Source organism: Sebastes fasciatus, chromosome 2, assembly GCF_043250625.1.
Source record: "Sebastes fasciatus isolate fSebFas1 chromosome 2, fSebFas1.pri, whole genome shotgun sequence".
NCBI classification, from domain to species: domain Eukaryota; kingdom Metazoa; phylum Chordata; class Actinopteri; order Perciformes; family Sebastidae; genus Sebastes; species Sebastes fasciatus.
The window spans coordinates 6,299,876-6,319,040 of record NC_133796.1 but is presented as its reverse complement, the minus strand read 5'-3'; the positions used below and the strand labels follow the sequence as shown (position 1 = coordinate 6,319,040).

The window sequence follows — 19,165 nt, the reverse complement described above, 5'->3', positions numbered from 1 at the left end:
TACAAACTTTTTTTTTACATTTCCTCTCTCACTTTTTCACTGAATGTCTCTCTCCAGTAGCTTCCCTTTCCAGAAACACCACAAGGAGGTTTGAAGACAGGGGGCCTCCCCCCACCCCCCATCACCACCACTCCCTACCCACTCCTCTGTCTTGCCGTCTCAGAAACTCAGCCAGCCAACGAACACGACTGAGACAAAACATAACCATAATGGCTCATTAAAGGGAATGGAGACGACTTAGGCAAACAAAGCAGCCTTCACCGGGCTGTCACCGAAACTCCTGTGATGGTACGTCCAAACTCACGCTGGTGACAAGGAGGCGAAAGTGTCACCCTCCCACTGAAACTCGCGATGGTTTGGAGTGTTTTGACTGCGCTCGACGCGTCTCTGCATTTGTTCAGTGACAAATCGAATGTGTGCACAGCAGAGTGACAGGCCTCTGTGCTCCGGAGAGAGGAGAAAAGTGGGTGTTCACCCTACTTTCTGAGAGAAGAGGTATGACTCAATACGTGTGCTAAAATGTCCCTTTTCTACGGGGAGTTTTTAGAGGTAGAATCAGGACAGGTTAAGGCTCAGCTAGGGTAAAGGTAGTATGGTAAAAATTGGGTTGAGGCCTCAAGTGAAGTTCTTTAAATACAAATGGGTGACAAATTAAAGAAAAAGAAAAACCATCTCCGTATGATGTTGGTCCACCACAAGCCTCAAGAACAGCTTCAGTTCTCCTTGTCACACATTCTTGAAGGTTCAGATTGGGTCAGAGTCACCACAGACCAATAAGCCAATCATCACCAGGGAGTCACGGGCAGTCAGCTCGGCCTCTGACTGTGATGTTTCAAATTTCAAGAGGCATGTGCCGGGTCTGCGTGCTTGACACAATTATGTAATCGTTTGGGTTTGCTGGCGCACGCACGAGTTTGTCGAAATGCAATGCAAGAACCATACAGCAGCTCCCATAGCTGTTTAATTAGGTTGAAGTCTGTTGACTGTGAAGGCTATAGAGTATGACTTACATACTCAAACCCCTCCCCTATATCCTGTATAGAAGCATCTGCATTTAATGTTTCTCCAACTGTTTATTCTTTTTTTTCAACTGTATTATATACTGAAATATATGATTCTAGATGTATCTATGTTTATTTTTGCTTTTGCCCAAGAGACCGCTGTTCATGTCCCGTGTGAAACCACAAGTCAAAGTTGATTTATTTGTTACTTCCGAACTTAAATTACGTCACTTCCGGAGTTATTTTAACCCAGACCACGCTCTCTTTCTTAAAGCTACTTTCTATTTCATGAAGTGCCGTGAGACTGTATGGGGCCTTCATATAGCCTGATACGTCAGCTTGAGCATTACCAACACGTTCTCACGCTCAACTCATCAAATACCAACACTTGGTTAGTGGCCCTACGCTTCAGACTATGACGCTCTAGGTAACCCTCTAGCTCGTTACATACATGGTGTCTTTTCAAAATAAACTCCCGTGTTCACGGGAAGCGTACAGGTTCTGCTTGTTACATGCATACAGTCTCTTTTCAAAGCGTACTTAGTTTTTGGGTTTACTTACACAACAAAAGTCCTTGGTTAAGTTTAGGAAAAGATCCTGGTTTTGGTTAAAATAACGCTTGTTATAACGGCGTTAGTAAAGTCTGGAAGTTGCGTAACAAAAAGGTTACTATGGTAAGTTGACTTGATTTCACACGAGACACGAACAGGGTGAAAGCCCTGTGTTTGATTGATCCATCCGTCTCACTATTTAAACTAAAACAGTTGCTCTAATTGTCTAATATCGACGCAGATGTGTTTACAGATGTTAAAGGGTGCATCAGTGCATCGGTATCAGATGCCGAGGGGCACTGACCAAGCGTCTGTACTTGACGCGTTGGAAGTGAAAACGGTTTGGCATTACAGACAAGTTACTAGTGACAGCACTCTCTCTCACTGACTCACACACACACACACACCATCCTGTTTCACATCTCTACTATTCTTTTAAATAATAAAGACAAGATCGTTCGAGTCCCGTGTGTGTTACATTCAAAGGCCTCTTTGAAAATAAGAGGCTGCTACTCACACAGCGAGTTTCTTTACTACAGCCAATAAAAGTGTTACAGAGCGAAGACAGAAAGTTTTTTGTAGATATTGGAGGCGACTGGGGAGCACGGGCCTTTATAAATATTCACACTTTTCATGACAGAAATATATCGAGAGACGTGCCTCATACTCATGACTTATGACACAGGATGAATGGGAAATGAGCGGCAATCAATCAATACTAGCGTGGTGCATTAAGGGAACTCTATCCTGTCTTACACTTCTGTCGGAACATGTTTCTCACTTTTTTATGACTGAAGCTAGTGTGTACAGCTAATCTCATAGGCCGCCACTGACCCAGCAGTGAAAGTACAGTCGTATCTGCTTAGCAATCCCCCAGTAATTAAGGAAGGCCCGCACCATGCCTAAACCTCTCCCTGACACGGTGTTGTGTCTGCGCTGCATGGAGACAAGGAGTCATAAGAGGCTTAAAGCTCATGTACCTGCCGCTCTCAGTGTGTGTGTGTGTGTGTGTGTGTGCGTGTGTCTTTCAAGAATAGCGGGACAGAAGATTAAAACAGTGATCAGAAAAGTAGAATTAACCACCTTTACTGCTTTCTTAATTACTGTGAAGTCCACCTCTGTGTGAGCAGCACTATAAATACATTCCGACTCCCAAGAGGCCCTGAAAATCCAACTTGTAAATGACAGAACACACACACATATACACACACACACACACACACACAGAATCACGCACACACATCCTTTTCACAGAATGACCAAAAACTGAACCCGGCACTTCTCAGAAAACTGGGCCAAACCATATGTCCTTCTGCGTATTTTGGGATCAGACTAATTCATTTTGATGATAGCATAAAAAATGATATCTTCCAAAAAAAAAAAAAAAAAAAAAGAGAGGAAATGTGAAGAGAGCAAGAACAGAGAGCTGGTAGGAGACAGAGCTGGTATAGAGAAAGAAAGTAAGCGACCACAGGAGGGAGGGCCGTGGGGAATACGTGTGATGAATCCAGGTCTTATGGGGAGTTCCGGGAGAGTAAAATAAGGTTGAACCTCAATAGGATCAGCATCCAGGGCAACATTACAACACAAGTAGACATTTTTTGACGGGGATAAAATGATCTGTAATCAGGACAAACTGCACTAAAAGCATGTTCAAAGGTTGCATTTTTTTGTGCCATTGTGGTTTGTGTGGATTCCCAGGATGGCAGGAGTTAAAAGAGAGAACAGAAAAACAGAAAGAGTAGGAGATGGAACGACTTCTTTAAAAGAGATAACAGACATGTGAATGTTGAGATAATAGATCCGAGAGAAAGAGAGAGAAATGTGAGAAAGTGGCCTATATGCAAGGTTCAATGGTTAAGAGAAAGTAGACAAGGTGAGGCCTGCTGTTGGTGTTTAGAACAGCAGGGGGGAGAGGAAAAGAAAGAAGGAGCAAAAGAGAAAGGGGGGGAGAGTAACAAAGCAAACCCCCTGCAGGAATGAGCCGCGATCCATCATAGGCAAGGCATGAAGAAAATAAAAAAAAGAAAGAAACTCCCCAACAAGTGTTCCCCGACACACTTGTCCCTTCACGCAGCTCACCAAAAAGACATCTATTGCCGCTGTCTTTTACATTGCTCAGGCCTTTAACGGATCTGAAAACAGGCAAACAGGGACGAAGAAAAGCCCAGTGTAGCTTAGAAAGGTTGTAAGCAAAGGTTCATGGGAAAAAAAAAGTGTGAAGTAACAGAAATGGCTGAGGTGAGTTGTTGTGGGGAGCTTGGTTTTATAAGGTCGGGTCGCAGGAAATGAAGCTGTGTTGACACTTCATGCTTCCTTTACACAAAGACAATTCAAACAGGAATAGCTTATGTATACAGCATGCTGTTCAGATGTACTCACTCTACATGTGTTGAGACAGCGTGGCAAAATAGATGAAATAATATGGTTGTTTAATAAATCGTATTAATGTAACAGCCCATTCAGCAGGGAAAAATGGTGGCATTGTACGTTTCTGCAAACCACGGATACGTTGAATGTGGACGTTATTAAAAGTAAATGTACATATATATAAAATAATGTTATTTAAAGTTAAGTGGTATAATAACAAGTATAACAAGCGAGAAAGTCGACTAACAGCGGGTGGAAGTTGTGGTGGATTGGTCAAATAAACACAGTAGCTTCACCCAGGAGACCGCTGTTCCTGTCTCGTGTGAAAAAAAAAGTGAACATTGACTTTACGCTTGTTATGTAATGTTGTTACGCTTGTTACATCAGAAATTCTGCTAAGGGCAGTTGTTATTTATTTACGCTAGTTATGTTGTTGCGGTTGTTATGGTTGTTACGTAACGTTGTTACGCTTGTTACAAAATAGATTCCACTAAGGGCAGCTGTTATATATTTACGCTAGTTATGTTTTCATAGTTGTTATGATTGTTACGTAACGTTGTTAAACTTGTTATGTAATAAATTCCACTCAGTTGTTATTTATTTATGCTAGGTACATTGTTACGGTTGTTATGTTTGCTACATTACGTTGTTACGCTTGTTACATAACGTTGGTTTTGGCTCAACTGTTCTCAACATGGCGGCCGGGTCCAAACTCGTGTTTCTGAAAACATTTGAGTCGAGCAATAGGTAATGTAGTAACAGAATTTGAATTCATATTTGATCAGCGCTGCCTTGTTTGGCAGTTTGATCGGAGTTTGAGCTTCACGAACAGTGACTGACGCCTGAGTCCTCGGCTCTGATTGGTTGTTTTCCTTCGGGCACGGAACCAGATTTTTTGACAGTTTAAGCAAGTATGACAAAAACATATTTTTATTAATGTTACCGACTGAAGGTTTAAGACATCGGTTATATAATTCAATAATATAACATCAATAATATTACACTTTGATAATCTGAATGACTACTTTTACTTTTGAATGTACAAACACTGAGCCGTTTCTATAACACTACTATAAAATAACAAATTAAAAGACAGTGGATGGATTTGATCTAGAGATTAAAATTGTGTCTAATTCAGTCTTCTCCAATCTGAATGCCATTGCCATTATGTCAGAAAGCACAACATAACTGTCTTTCAGTTGACGAGAACTAAAAATACACAGACAATAGCGTTGAGATGAGCAGAGACAAAAAGCAAAACGGGAAAAAACGTTTTGTCCTTCAGCCATGTTTTCACTCCACTTTCCCACCCCATGCCAGTGACTGCAGAATAAACGGATATGTGAATTAAACCCCATTGTTTTAAAAAAGATCCGCTGCTAAAATTAGGCGCCGCTCTTGTTCTCCCTCAATGTGAAAGAATGTGCCAGTTATGTTATGTTTGTGTGTTTTATTTTCTTCCTTTTCCTTTATCCCTCGTCGTAATCTCGGGCTACATACATCTCGTGTTGTTTGAACAAGTGCGAGTGGTGTATCTATGCATGTGTCAAGGCAAAAGAACACATACACACACATATAGTTCAGCCATGCGATTTTTGCAATTAGAAAAGACACAAAAATAATTATTCTGCAGCGCAGTCAGTCGACATATCCTGAGTCGATGATGCACGGATCACGTGTTTAATAAAAAAGGTTAATCAGTTGTTAATCAGAGGATTAATAACTTGTTATTTTCTTTACAAAACCATTAATATTATGCCATAAATATTTAATGTTGATAGGTCTTTTTTTTTCCTTTTTTGGTGGGAGAGACAGGTTGGGGGGGTGATATGTGCTTGGTGATGCAGGGCAGAGTGAGCAATATCCAGGCATTAATGTGCATTAATCATGCTTTGGTGAAGACAAATAAATTCATTCATGTTTATTAATACAACCTTGGAGAAAACAATACTCTTTACATTATTCACCGAGTTATTAATAAAGGATTTATGAACAGGAGGACCACAGGACAGAGACTCTGGATCAGGGAGAAAGAAAGGCAGACACACAAAAAGGGATTGAAATAAGAAAAAGAGAGCAGATGAGGGAGGTCAGAGTCACAAAGCCAGGAGCAAAAGTTCATTAATGTTTAGGACGGAAGGGGCACGAACGTTTAGGGAGGGCATGAAGTGTGTGTGTGTGTGTGTGTGTGTGTGTGTGTGTGTGTGTGTGTGTGTGAGAGAAGCCCACCACTGGAAAGCTGGGGGTTAAACAGAGATTTTCTGCCCTCACTCATTTTCTCTTTAACAAATTACCCTGCCCGTTTGCTAATCAAAGCAAAACAAATATTGCTTTTCATTCGCTCCATTTGTTTGAATGAACATACAGACATTCCCAAAATACTCATTCCCAGCTCAGATGTAATTAAATTGTGCCTTTAGTGAAAACATGCAGTGGTACTCCAATTAGTTGTGTTTTTGTCATCGGGTAAAGACGGAGATTGGCAGTGGGTGCGCCTCGGGCACCTCGGTGTCCCGAAATGGAAGTATGTCTTGGCGGGCGGGGCGGGGTGGTGGGGTGGGGGGGGGGTTGGGTGTTTGTTAGACAATGTTTGGGTGCACGAGGCTGACTGCAATGACAGAACAAAAAAAAAAGTGTTTGCAGAGTTGGTGGATGATTTAGTGAACTGATGATATATTATTTGTTGTGGTATCACTGTCTTGGAATAGAGCGTTATGTATGATGACATGTATATGAAAAATATATCTTATTATAAAACTTGAATTACCACTTTGCAGTTGTATGTCTCAACCAACCAGTCAAGTTGCAATTTACATCCATGTCAATTTAAAATGTCATCACTTCATCATTTGATCATTTTATGTGAATGTTAGTATATGAACTCTTCAGTTATGACCTAAAATGTGTGTTGTGAGATCACAGTGACCTTGAGTATTGACCACCAACATCTAATCAGTTAATCATTGATTCCAGGTGGACGTTTGTGCCAAATTGTAATATATTCCCTCAAGGAGTTCCTGAGATATCGCGTTCACGAGAATGTGTCAGACGTACGGATGTACAGACAACCCGAAAACATAATGCAGAGTGCAGAGGCATACACATGTGTCCTTTTGACCCGGAGACTGTCCTCACAAGAAAAATTGAAGCATGCGTTGTTTTTTCAGTGCTTAAATATGACCAATGTTGGATTATTTTAACCATAAGTATGTTTTAGGTACCTTATGCCCCACAAGACAGCGTTCAGTAGAGACCTGACAGAAGATAAGAGGAGAAAGGCCAGCCCTCTAAAACTGTACACACCAAAGTAGTTGCCCAGACCACGATCTTTCCCTCACCCTGGCCAAGTAGCAATCTTTAATTATAGCGGTGGCCGGTCAGGAAACAGTCATATTTATTATAGGTGAATCATAACAGTGTTGAATGGGACTTGCAAGCCACCTGTCCAACTCTATCGCCAGACAAAAACATTGATATTGGAAAATTCTGAAAAAACAACCAATTTGTGTCAAAAGTTTGTTTTTGTTTTTTTGTTTTAATGCCGTCATTTGTTTTATTTTTATTTTTTTATTCTCGCTTTCTGGAATATCCGCACATGGCAATTATGGTATGATTAAGGTTAGGAGGAAGCCAGTGTTGAATTAGTGTGTGTTGAATGGCGGCAATTAGGAAAGATAATACAAAATAGACAAATGTTTACAGTTAATCCCATACTTTATGTCTCAATTTGAAGTAATATAAACAATGCTTAGCTCAATTAGCTCATTGCAAATATTTAATAATAATGTATTAAGCTTGCTGACTCTAAATTAAGCTTTGTGACTGGCGGGGCGCCACCAGGTATGGTTAAGGTTAGGCAACAAAAACACTTGGTTAAGGTTAGGGAACATCTGTGGTTACAGCTAATAAAAAGGTGAACATTAACTAAAAGGTATGTGACGGGAGGCGAACTTCCAGGCCTATCCACCACCTTGACCTCCGTAACCTTGCATTCTGCCTTGCTACATACAGGGTGTAAGACCTGAAGGGGGACGGCATTGGCACTGACTGTTGGTTCCATTCCCGGCCAGATTAAAACCATGTGTCTTGTTTATTTCAATATTAATTGTCAAATAAAGGTAAAATGCCAAAAATGGATCTCCGGTGACCATGCACATTTTGTGGAAATCACTTAGGCGCTTTATTTCTATTAGCTTTCAGCACCAGGATATCATATCAACATCAGTCAAAATGATGTAGAAAAACAAAGATTGTGTCAATGTTGTGTTAATGCACAGTGGTAGTGAAGATGGGTTTTGTGTACTGCTGTGAATCCATCTTTTAATCATCGTCTTTCTCTCCTTCTCCATCCTTAAATGCCTTTCTTTTTCTTTTCCTTTTTTTTTCTTCTTTGTCTTAAGCTCCAAATTGTGTTTTTATTGAAGGGCTTTATGGATCGCGCGGCAAAATGTCATCCGTCAAGCTGTCGATGAATCCATCCTTTCATTTAATGATCAGCCTACCTGATATGCATTTTACATGGCCCCATATACCTTTAATGGGAATCAATGGAAAGCAAATAACGCTGGAAGCCAGTAAGCTGCGTGTCTGACGGACGGATGTGGACGCCGGTTATTTGTCAATACGCACAGCTCTGTTCTTAACCTGTGTGGCTTTGTACTGTATGCGCCTGGATGAATGTGGCTGCAAAGGTGGCTCACTGTGGGTTAGAGACTGGCTTACATGAGTCGGTACAATCCCGCTTCTACACTTTCCCACTTGCTTTGTGTTCATAGAGAGGAAGAGATTGAGTGAAAGAGACAAGAAAGAAAGGAGAAGGTGGAAATGATGAAAGCAGAAAGAGAGAAAGACAATTAATGGAAGAGGAGGAAGAAGAGATGGAGAGCAGGAGGCTTTAAAAAAAAGGATGAAGTGAAAGGGCCAAGAAGGGAGAGAGAAGGAAGGGAGGGACGGCCATTGGACGTGGTTTCAGTTAAATACTGATTTCATCATACGATCGGGGAGGAGGAGGAGGGGGAGGTGGCGATGGTGGCTGTGGCTGTGGCAGCTCTAAAACACATAACTTTTTACGAAGTGAAAATCAAATATTAAAAATGACAGGCCTTATAAGTGTGCTGAGTGAGCTCGGGTCACGGAGGGAGGGAGGCGCGGGCGGCTTGTCAGCTACTATCTGTCAGGGCGAATTAGAAACAATCAGGGCCGAGTGAAAGGGAAGGTGATTGTTATTAAGCGGCGGGGCCCTGCGAGCGGGCGCCCCAGATGTGGCCGTGCATATAAAAGAACAGGAAGCCGGCAGTTTAATTCAGGAAGCTTGCCGAGGCGAGCGAGCAATGCCACAAAGGAGGAGAGGGAGGCGGTGGGTGTTGGGTGGAGTGGAGGGGTGGGGGGGGACAGAGGATATGAGGGGGTTGGGGCTTCTTGTCGCTAATATGCTGGAAGTTACTTTGATAACACATTAGGCCTTTTGTGGAATTGTGGAATGACGCACCGTCTTTTTTTATTTCGTTTTTGCTTTTTTTTCCTGCGCTCATCCATCTCTGTCCATCCCGCACGGGGGAAGTGGCGGGTCAGCCCGTAGACAGGGCAATAGGAAGAATCACGGATGAAGTCGACCTTAACGCACACACACGTACGACAGTGAGGTGGGGAGAGACAGCCGAGCCCATATATCAATTACAACCTGATATCCTGGGAGGATGATGGGACGGAGAGAGAAACCCCTGAACGGATGTGTGTGTGTGTGTGTCTGTGTGTGTAAGTGTGTGTGAGCTCATGTCTCAGCGCCCAATCACCCTCTTTAAATCTCTTTTTTTTTTCCTTTTTATAATCACCTGACAGTGTCTCTCCCTGGGCTGCTGTCGATGTTTGGTCTACGTGACTTTTCCCTCCCGTGCTTGTGGACAAGCACATTGATGGACATGGACGCGGCTCGGTTTTGACTCCTTTGGTAGTCCTGTTATCTGTCAAGTTGCTCCCCTACCCCTCTAAAAGTCCTCTGAGACAGACATCAACGCCCACAGATCCCTATCGGGGAGAAGGGGGGTGAGTGGGGTGCAGTCGGGGGTAAGGAGAGGGATGTGAAGGAGGGGAGGGGGGGGGCTGGCTCATGTGTACAATATGTTAGTCAGTGGGAGGGTGGGTGTATTTGAATGATAGGGAGAGACAGTGATCTGCCAAGAGGCTGCAGACTCAAAGGCACATTGGCCATTGAGGCACTTAGAAAACTACACCGTCACACAAACTGTGAGCAACTCAAAGGGAGAAAAAACAAAAACTTACCTTGATGTCTCAATGTTACTATTAACCCTTTAAAACCTGCGGGATTGCGAGAATCCCGACCGACTTTACTGTCTTTCAGAAGCTCTAGTAGGTTCAGTTTTAGAGCTACAGTGACATTACAGATATGAATCTAACATAACTAAGGAATTGGTTTGGTAATGGTACCATCCATGTCATGCTGGCATGTTGGGAAGGAGGCTAAATAACGCTCCAAAGTTGCGCTACAATTTATTGAGGAAAAACTGGCATAGCCATTTTCAAAGGGGTCCCTTGCCCTCTGACCTCAAGATATGTGAAAGAAAATGGGTTCTATGGGTACCCATGAGTCTCCTCTTTAGAGACATGCCCACTTTATGATAATCACATGCAGTTTTGGGCAAAAAACATGCAGTTTTTTAAATGCAGTATAAATGTGTTATTTCCGCCTATCTGCATAATGGGGTATTTTTAATTGCATAAATTGGGTTATCACTTTAAAGCTGAGACTCTTGTGGATCCAATGAGCCCAATTGTATGAAACTTTACAGCCACAAACAAGAGACCTAGACCATTCAGAGGATGGATGGCTTTCCTAGCTAGATTGACAATAAGGGGGTTCCTGAGCAGTTTACACAACAGAAGTGCTCGACATCTAATCGCCGGAAAATGCAATTCTTGCAGAAATCTCCAAATATCAAAGGTTTTTGATACCAAATCACAGCATGGCTTTTTCTATGGTTTCCCTCAAGGTCTTGGTGTCTTAATGTGGTATTTTGGAGGGATTATTAATAATTTTTATCAATTCTCGAGTGGTTAAAAAATGGTTTAATTTAGCAACAAATCTGTGTAACAAATGGTATCAACCAAAAAATTGCTTGAACAACTTATGAGACCTAATAGAGCATGGGGATGTCCATCATATACTTCCATCATAATGGTATAAGCCCTTATACACATTTACAATTTATTTTAATTAATTCATTTATTTTATTAATTCATGTTTATTTCAGATTTATGACCAGATTAATTTGACACACAGTGCTGAGCTGCATCTCAAATTAATCTTCAGGTTCCCAGCTTTCAGATGATGTACACCACTTCTATGTGACATCTACTGTTGACCTGCTATCGCCCCCTAAAGACCCCCTCTAACCCCCTAAAAAAAAAAGACAAAAACAGGTCTATTGTGGGTCTCAGAGGGGTTCATTTGTTGAATGGATATCAAAGAAAGTCTGATCACATAATTAGGAATAATAAAAAAATCAAGTTAGATAGATTTAGTGGAAGCTGTATCGGACCGTACTGGGAGCCAATCACTGCCTACCTCTGAGACAGAAAGTCAAGTGGATCCATTGCCTCTCAAATAGTTTCACTTAACACCGGTTACGTGAAATCAATGGGAAGTACAGAAGGAAGAAAGAGCAGAAATGAAGGAGGTTGTTAAGATAGTTCCTTTCATATAGTGCTTCTGTCTCGGAGCGTGAAGGGGCTTTGATTTCTATTTACTTTGTAGTGAGAGATATCGCAAGAAATTTTTTCCCTCTCCTTAAGAATCACTGATCATCCAATAGGTTGAAATAAAGCGGGCTTGTCACATGCTACCTCTCCCTCTCTCTCTCCATGTCTCTCTCTCTCTCTCTCTCTCTCTTGTCGTCTTTATCGTGGTGATCAGTCAAACACTCACCTAACACAAGCCGTCTCTGGTTTCCACCTCCCAGGTTTTTTCTCTGCGTTGCCGCCGCTGATGTAGCGAAGGTTATATGGTGTTAAACACAGAGCTGCTAAACGTTCCCCAAGGTAATAACAGTCAGCGTATATATACAGTACTGTGTAGTTCTGCGACGGGAAGTTGCTGCCAAGTGTGGAAGCGATGGAGATGGAGAGAAAGAGGCGAGGGGGAGGGTGAAAGTGGAGGAAAGGAAATAAAATAATTAGCAGACAAAGAGGTGAAAAAGAGAGAAAACAAAGAGGTGCAAGGAAAGAGGTGGAAGGTGAGTAATTGCTAAACCAGAGGTATAAATAAAGGCAATGAGAAGTGATACTGTAGCGATGCTGTTACATGCTGGCTGATGATGGGTTTAGATCCACCTTCATCTAATTATCCACTATTATTTGCACTTCACTTCTGGGGTAACTTGAGGGTGAAAATTATCCTCCTTGAAAATTGTACTTTGACAAAGTAACCTTAACTAAAGTTCCACTTACTAGCTTTGCTGAAGCTTTCAACCACCTCTCAGGGTCTTTACCAGTAAATTGAAGTTTGCTCATGGGGTTAGAGTTGTCATGGAGTTTCTCTCTTTTCGTCATCGATCAGGAGTCGGTGGACGGCCGGAGAAAGATCCCATTCACATTCATAACGCCATAAACCATCCTTGGGCAGAGACGGGGATTGTGATTGAAATCACTGGGAAAAAAAGCTAGTAAGTGGACCTTGAGTTGAGACGGCGTGTCAATATACGCTCATTACATGCGTCCTTTCAAAATAAACTTCATAGGAAATTAGGTTTAGGCAACACAACCACTTAGTTAAAGTTAGGAAACGGTCGTGGTTGACGTTAACTTCACTGACTAACAACTCATGGGACTAGTGACTCACGGGGCTGACGACACGTGACTGACGATACCGATGAGTCACGTGACTAAAGACCGACGTGACAAAACAAGTCAACCATAATTTAATTTCACCTGGGACGCGAACAGCGGTTTGTTTAAAAGAACCCATTACATTTTGGAGCAGATCCCAATCACGGGGTGGATACAAGACGGCGGAGGTCTGCACTTGCAGAGGCCACTTTAGTTCTCTTCTGCGAAGATATAAACTGTACTAGCTACAACTCACCACGGCATCAACTGAGCCATTATCAAACCTAGCATTTAACATTTTTAAATACCAATACGATGACTATATGTTGTTTTATCATCATAAAACAATTTAATAATAAATTAAAGTAATATATCACTGATGTTAGATGAATATTTTTTTTCGATTTTATACCCTAGATCAGCATATCGCAGCGGACAACGTACACTCAAAGAGCCCAGCTTGCACATCCTTCTATCTCGTGATGTCAGAATTTAGTTTGAAAGAGAAGTGATTTGCGGTAGTCCATTTTCACAAGAACACATTTTACTATTTGCTCCAAATAGACGAGACATGAATTGTGATTTGTAGAAAATTGTTCTCTGCAGTGCCATGAACTGATACGAGTTGGATTGCACCCAGGTAGTGTACGGAGGAGGAAAGTGTCTCTCCCCCGACCGACTGCCCTAAATCTGTATCTCGATGAACAAAAATATGTGTTATGGTATATGAAGACAGGGAAGCAACGGCAATATGAAGGAAGAAGAAAGTCAAAAGTGATATGGATGCTGTGGGAGGTGGAAATTGCCCTCCAATCCAATCCAACCCCCCCCCCCCCTTCTTTCTCCAGGAGGCCAAATCCAGGCCATGTCTAAGATTTCACAACGATTAGCGAGGGAGGGATGAGGAGGGATATAGAGATGTACTAGAGCAGCATTAGCCATTAATCACCAAGGGGGGAGGGAAAGGGAGAGACGGAGAGAGGGAGTGATATAGAGAGAGGACTGTCCTAGCATGGCTCAGCATGGGACTTGTACTTTTGCTGTCTGGACCTCCAGGGGTCTTGTGTTTGACTGCGGAATAGTGGCTCTGTAGCAGCGGAGGAGTTTCCTAATCCTGGGCCATTGGAAAAGAGGCAGCGATTCAAGACCCAAATATCTACAACATAAAAACCCATTGTATCAATTTATTGCCAAAAATCAGGCATTTCTGTGTGTATGGTGTATTTTGCAGGCAGAATTGCATTTAATCATGTTTATAATTGAACAGAATGTAAAGTTTACATTGCTGAATATTTTGTCTGTAATGACAGCTGGCGTTTAAGTTTCTAATCTGGATAGATGAGAATACTGGATACTGCTACTCTACCACAGTATTTCTTTCTTCCTCTTCAACATGCAACTCAACTCTTCTGTACATCTTGTTTTTTTTATTCTGCACAAAAATGTTCACAGTGTCCTCTTCCTGGAATTGAGATGTGAAGTCTGGGAAGAGTGTTGTTCTAACTCATCACCTTCCAAAAAGACTTGATAAATCATCTTTAACCACCTTTACTCTGATCTGCCACGACTATGGTAACGGGTTTGTTTCGCACAAAATGTTACGTTTAGGAAAATAATGTGGTCATGTCTAACTGTTGTTAAAGGAAAGAAAAAAAGGGATGCAAACGTCCCGTCTCTCGTGTCAAAGTCACGTGCTTGGTTGAGCAAACCATTTACCTCCTTCCAAAGAGGTTTTGTGGTGTAAAGTCACGCTACTTCCTTTTTTGCTTCCGAGAGAAAATTATCACTCACATGACCGCAAGAGTTCGCTCATCGGGAAAATGTAAATGTCTGTTTGATAAGAAATTCTCATTACAGGGTCCACTTACTAACACGTGACCATGTATGGAATATTGGTCACATGATAATGGGCAATCTTTTATCCCCCTAATGTCTCTCTTCCATCATGGACAGGGGTTAAGATCTTCGCCATGTACGACCACTTGTTGTCAAGTGGCTAAACTTAGCTCACATGATAACAGCTGAGCCATCTCCATCACAACTGAGCAACTCTATCCACTGAGGAAGAGAACAGAACAATGCAGCCACTTTGTACCCTCTTTGAACCCACTTTGAACCCACTTTGAACCCACTTTGAATGGGCGTTATCAGTGGTTATCAGCCTCACAGATATGTGTTAAAAGGGACCTGCTACACCTTCTAGTAGGTTCAGAAGGCCTTTATCGTCACTACAGAACACATGACAAACGTCACTACCGTAACTTGCAAAACAAAACAAACGCTTCAAAGTCTTGTGTTTGCTGGGATTAAAGTAAGTACGTAAACTAAGTAAAACATGTACGGAAACAACGTGGAGTCAGTACGGAAAACACGTGACAACCATCACTACGAAACATGTGACAAACGTCACTAACGTAACTTGCAAAACAAAACTCCGGTCTTGAACACAGCTGAACGTCTTCACTTTCACAACGTGGTAGGTGCAGTTTGGCCTGTCTGAACCATAAAATGGTAGTGACAACCGATGATAACGCCCATTCAATCGGCTGATGGGTGCATTTTTCTGGTGATGTCAGTCTCCGATACCAAAGTTTTATTTTACGACAAAATAAATATTAAAAAAATATCATGAATAGTAAATAAATTAAGCGGAAAACACAATATACAATCAGCTTTGAATATTGTGGTAATTGATATTAGAAAGTCATGTAAGTACTGATTCAACAAAACAGTGGAGGGAGCAGTGAAAGAGGACAGTTCTTCAACAAGGATATGGTACTAACATTTAAATGGGAGCCTGGCTGTTGTACTGCTTGCACGCCCACTTATCTTTGAGCTAGACCTTCCATGTGTAGATAAAAGTGAGGCGGTTTTGCTGGCGAACGGTTTCCACTTGTGTGTGTGGTGTGATCAGCACTACCAGCCCTTATCACATTCTACTGTGTAGCAGACATATAGTTAAACACCCCCACCACCACCCCCATCCCCTTACATCAGTGCGGTGGGAGGCAAGGTGAAACAGGGTGACCATAAAGCCCGAATGGCCTTCAGTTAGTGTTCCCTGCATTCTGTCTCCCCCACCCCTCGTCCCCCGCCCTACACCCATTCCTCCTCTTCGTATTTTTTTTATTTTTTATTTTTTTTTCTGTACTATGAATAAATTTAGTCTGTCCCGGACATGAAAATGTCAAATACCTAAAATACACCTAGGCTAAATAGCATATTAATTTTTAATGCCTGCTCATCCTATGCTGCTATTCTCATATCAGGCCTGTCTGCCAACAGCTGTTGCTGGCTCTCTGGCTGGGAATTTATCATCCATCTAGCTAAAGGAGAGGAGAGAGGGAGCGAATAAAAAAAAGAGATGGGAGACATTGTTCGGAAGACAAGGGAAAAGGGGAGGGACGGATCCGTGTTTTCATGGATCCCTACCTCGTATTTATATCACCAACCACCTCGCAACTTTCTTACTTTGATATACGAGTGGGATTCAATTACACTAATGCCAAACATAAATTGTTCGAGATTCCTTTCCTTTTTTACCCCCCTTCGCGGCGTGTTACGGTGCGAGCCTCCTCATACATAAAAGAGAAATAAGGAGCCGAGTGGTGACATTGACGCTGGAGGTAGTGACATTGGGGAGAGCGGCAGAGGGAGGCGAGATGCACTGAAGCAATGTGCCAGTGTGGGTGTTGAATGCCACCCATGTGCGTTTTTAGGTGGCATGTGGTGGATGATTATCATAGATTATCACAATCCAGATTGTTACAAGTTCTGTCTGCGCACATAGCAGCAGTGTACTGTAGCTGTGTGACTGTCTCTGAGTGTGTGTGTGTGTGTGTGTGTGTGTGTGTGTGTGTGTGTGTTTGGTTTAAGACAGAGTGCCTTTGGGGATAAGACTAAATGGTGAGCGAACGACGAACAGTTGGAGTGTGTGAGCGTATGTGTGCATTTATTTGTGTGTATGTGTCTTGTTCTTTTATCGTTAGAGTGTGAGAAACAAAATATCATACGGGGTTTAGAAAAAATGTGCAAGTTGAGGACATTTTCCTACAGGCTAAGGTCTGAACTGTGTGTGATCTTACCTTAACACACCAACTGCATACTGGAGTGCAACCTGTCTGTTAGGATCAAGTGGCCTCTCGCTGTCACTCCTGACTGACTACTGCTTACTGGAATGGCCACCTAGAGGGAGAAACAGAGGAGCGGAAAAGATTAGAAGAGGAGGCGAGGATGAAATATAGACCTGAAGAGGGCAAAGGAGGAAGACGGACAAGAGTGGAAGACAGTGATGGGTGGCGAGGAAGAAGAAGAAGAAGATGAGGTGCTGGATGGGGTCCGTGCCAAGATGAAAATCTAACAAATTCAGCGGGCCGACGCTGCAGAGGTCAAGGGAACGCAGCCGAAAAAGGTTAAAGATGAAATCAAAGCCATGCGCGCCGCGGTGCCCGGAGGCACAGCTGAAAATCTATCCCTCCAGGGCAAGGCCACCGCTGACACGAGGCAGACAAGAAGCTAAATACTGCACGCCACTCGGGGATCTTTCATTTTCAACCGATCAATAAGGGCTTATATTTATCAGGGCCTCCGAGCAGCTGCCACGTCTGACAACCTCCACTTCATTTTTGCACTCCTCCTCCTCCTCTTCTCTTCTCTTCTCTTCTCTTCCTCCTCCTCCTCCTCCTCCTCACCCTTGCACGCTAAATTGAGACCCATCGACCATGAAAAGGGGCAGAGACCCTGGATTGCCATTAACCCCCCTCGTGCCACTAGACTGTCTAACACACACACACACACACAAATGCCCTGGAGATACAGTTCTGCTAAAGGTCTGTCCCCCCCCCCTTCTTTAAAGAAACGTGCCTTATCATTATGGCCTTGGCACAGACACCAGCACCTCTTCATGTCTTTTGTTCCTCAAGCTGCCCATGCCACCCAAGACACACACACACACACACACCCTCTGTCTTCGACACACAAACTGCCCCTGCGACAACCTGATTTCACTTTTAATTTCTGCCATTTTGTACATGTCTTTCTTGCCAATTTTATTTCAAATAACAAAAATATCAAATCCCAAATTACCACCATAAATCTGAGGAGCATGATGAGAAGCGGAAGATTGGGTTTAGGGGTCTGAGTTAAAATAACTGGCAGTCTAATCATCTGCACAACAATATTTGCTGTGAGGCATTCTAAATAGATTATCGCTAGTCCATCTGTGTCATCATTGATTTATAAGGCATTAAGCTGCTTGGGGAAGAGAGAGGGCCTTGCCTTCTCTGCTGTTAAAGGGGCTTCTTGTCGAAAATCAGGGGCACGGCAATGGAACAACTGTGGCACTCGTCTAACCTCCCCTTTAATCGTCAGGCGAGAGGAAGTGAAAAATAGGACGGGAGTATCTGTGTTTTGTTTTTTTTTCCCCGAAAAGGGAAGTATGAATCCAAATTTTCTGCATCTCTTTTTGTTTGGCGATACAAAGAGACTGGGAGGAGGGGAGGAAGTACAGGAAAAAAAAATACACACAGAGAGAAACAAATAGCGCACACAAACACACATGCACATACACACATGCAGAAAAAAAAAACAAGGGACATCATTAACATATGAATGCTATATGCAAATGGTAGGGAGAGAGCAGATGTTGTTGCATTTAATTGACCTATATGTGAATTGCATCCAAACCTTTCAGTGTGTGTTTCTGGGCCCACTGACTACAGTTTTGACTGGCTTTCTGGTACCACTCGACGTACGAGCGGGGAGCGATTTTAGCAGTGTTTAAACATAAAGAGGGAGACGACTAAAATTAGAATAGAATAGAGGAAGTGTCTTTGCTGAAAAATGGTGAAAAACACATTGTTTATCCCTGGTTCTTTCCTCACAGATGACATCTCTGCCAAAACGGATGTATTATGCTTACTAACAGGTGGTGATGGAAAGTGCTACCGTAGTCACTACTATTTTTATTTTATGCTTCTTTATACTTCACTACAATTTAGAGGGAACTACCGTACTTTACATTTATTTGACAGCTATAGTTACTCATATTATATACGAAATATAGATGTCGTTACAGACTAAACTACCCAGCAGCTGATTTTCTTAGCTATCCCAGCTAAGAAAATTTGCGCCACCCCAACTAGCGACAACATTCAAATGATGCTTACATGTTAATACAATTCATTAATACAGGCAGCAACCCTGTGTCTTAATAACTAGGTTTAAATCAGGCGGCGGGTCTGAAAAGCCAATGCTGAAGTGCCTTAAACTTGCATTTTTTCTAATAGCCAGCAGGGGGCGACTCCTCTGGTTGCAAAAATAAATCAGATTGTATAGAAGTCTATGAGAAAATGAGTCTACTTCTCACTTGATTTATTACCTCAGTAAACATTGTAATCACTA

The 19,165-nt window shown here is 42.4% G+C and overlaps 1 protein-coding gene across 8 annotated transcripts in view; it reads right to left on the bottom strand.

The window, feature by feature from the left end:
• znf536 (zinc finger protein 536) overlaps positions 1-19,165 on the bottom strand; it is a 307,235-nt gene that overhangs the window by 150,022 nt on the left and 138,048 nt on the right. For all 8 annotated transcript variants that reach the window (XM_074660090.1, XM_074660073.1, XM_074660101.1 and 5 more), the window contains one exon: positions 16,849-16,948. The gene's annotated coding sequence lies outside the window, so the exon portion shown is untranslated. The remainder of the gene's footprint in view (positions 1-16,848; positions 16,949-19,165) is intronic.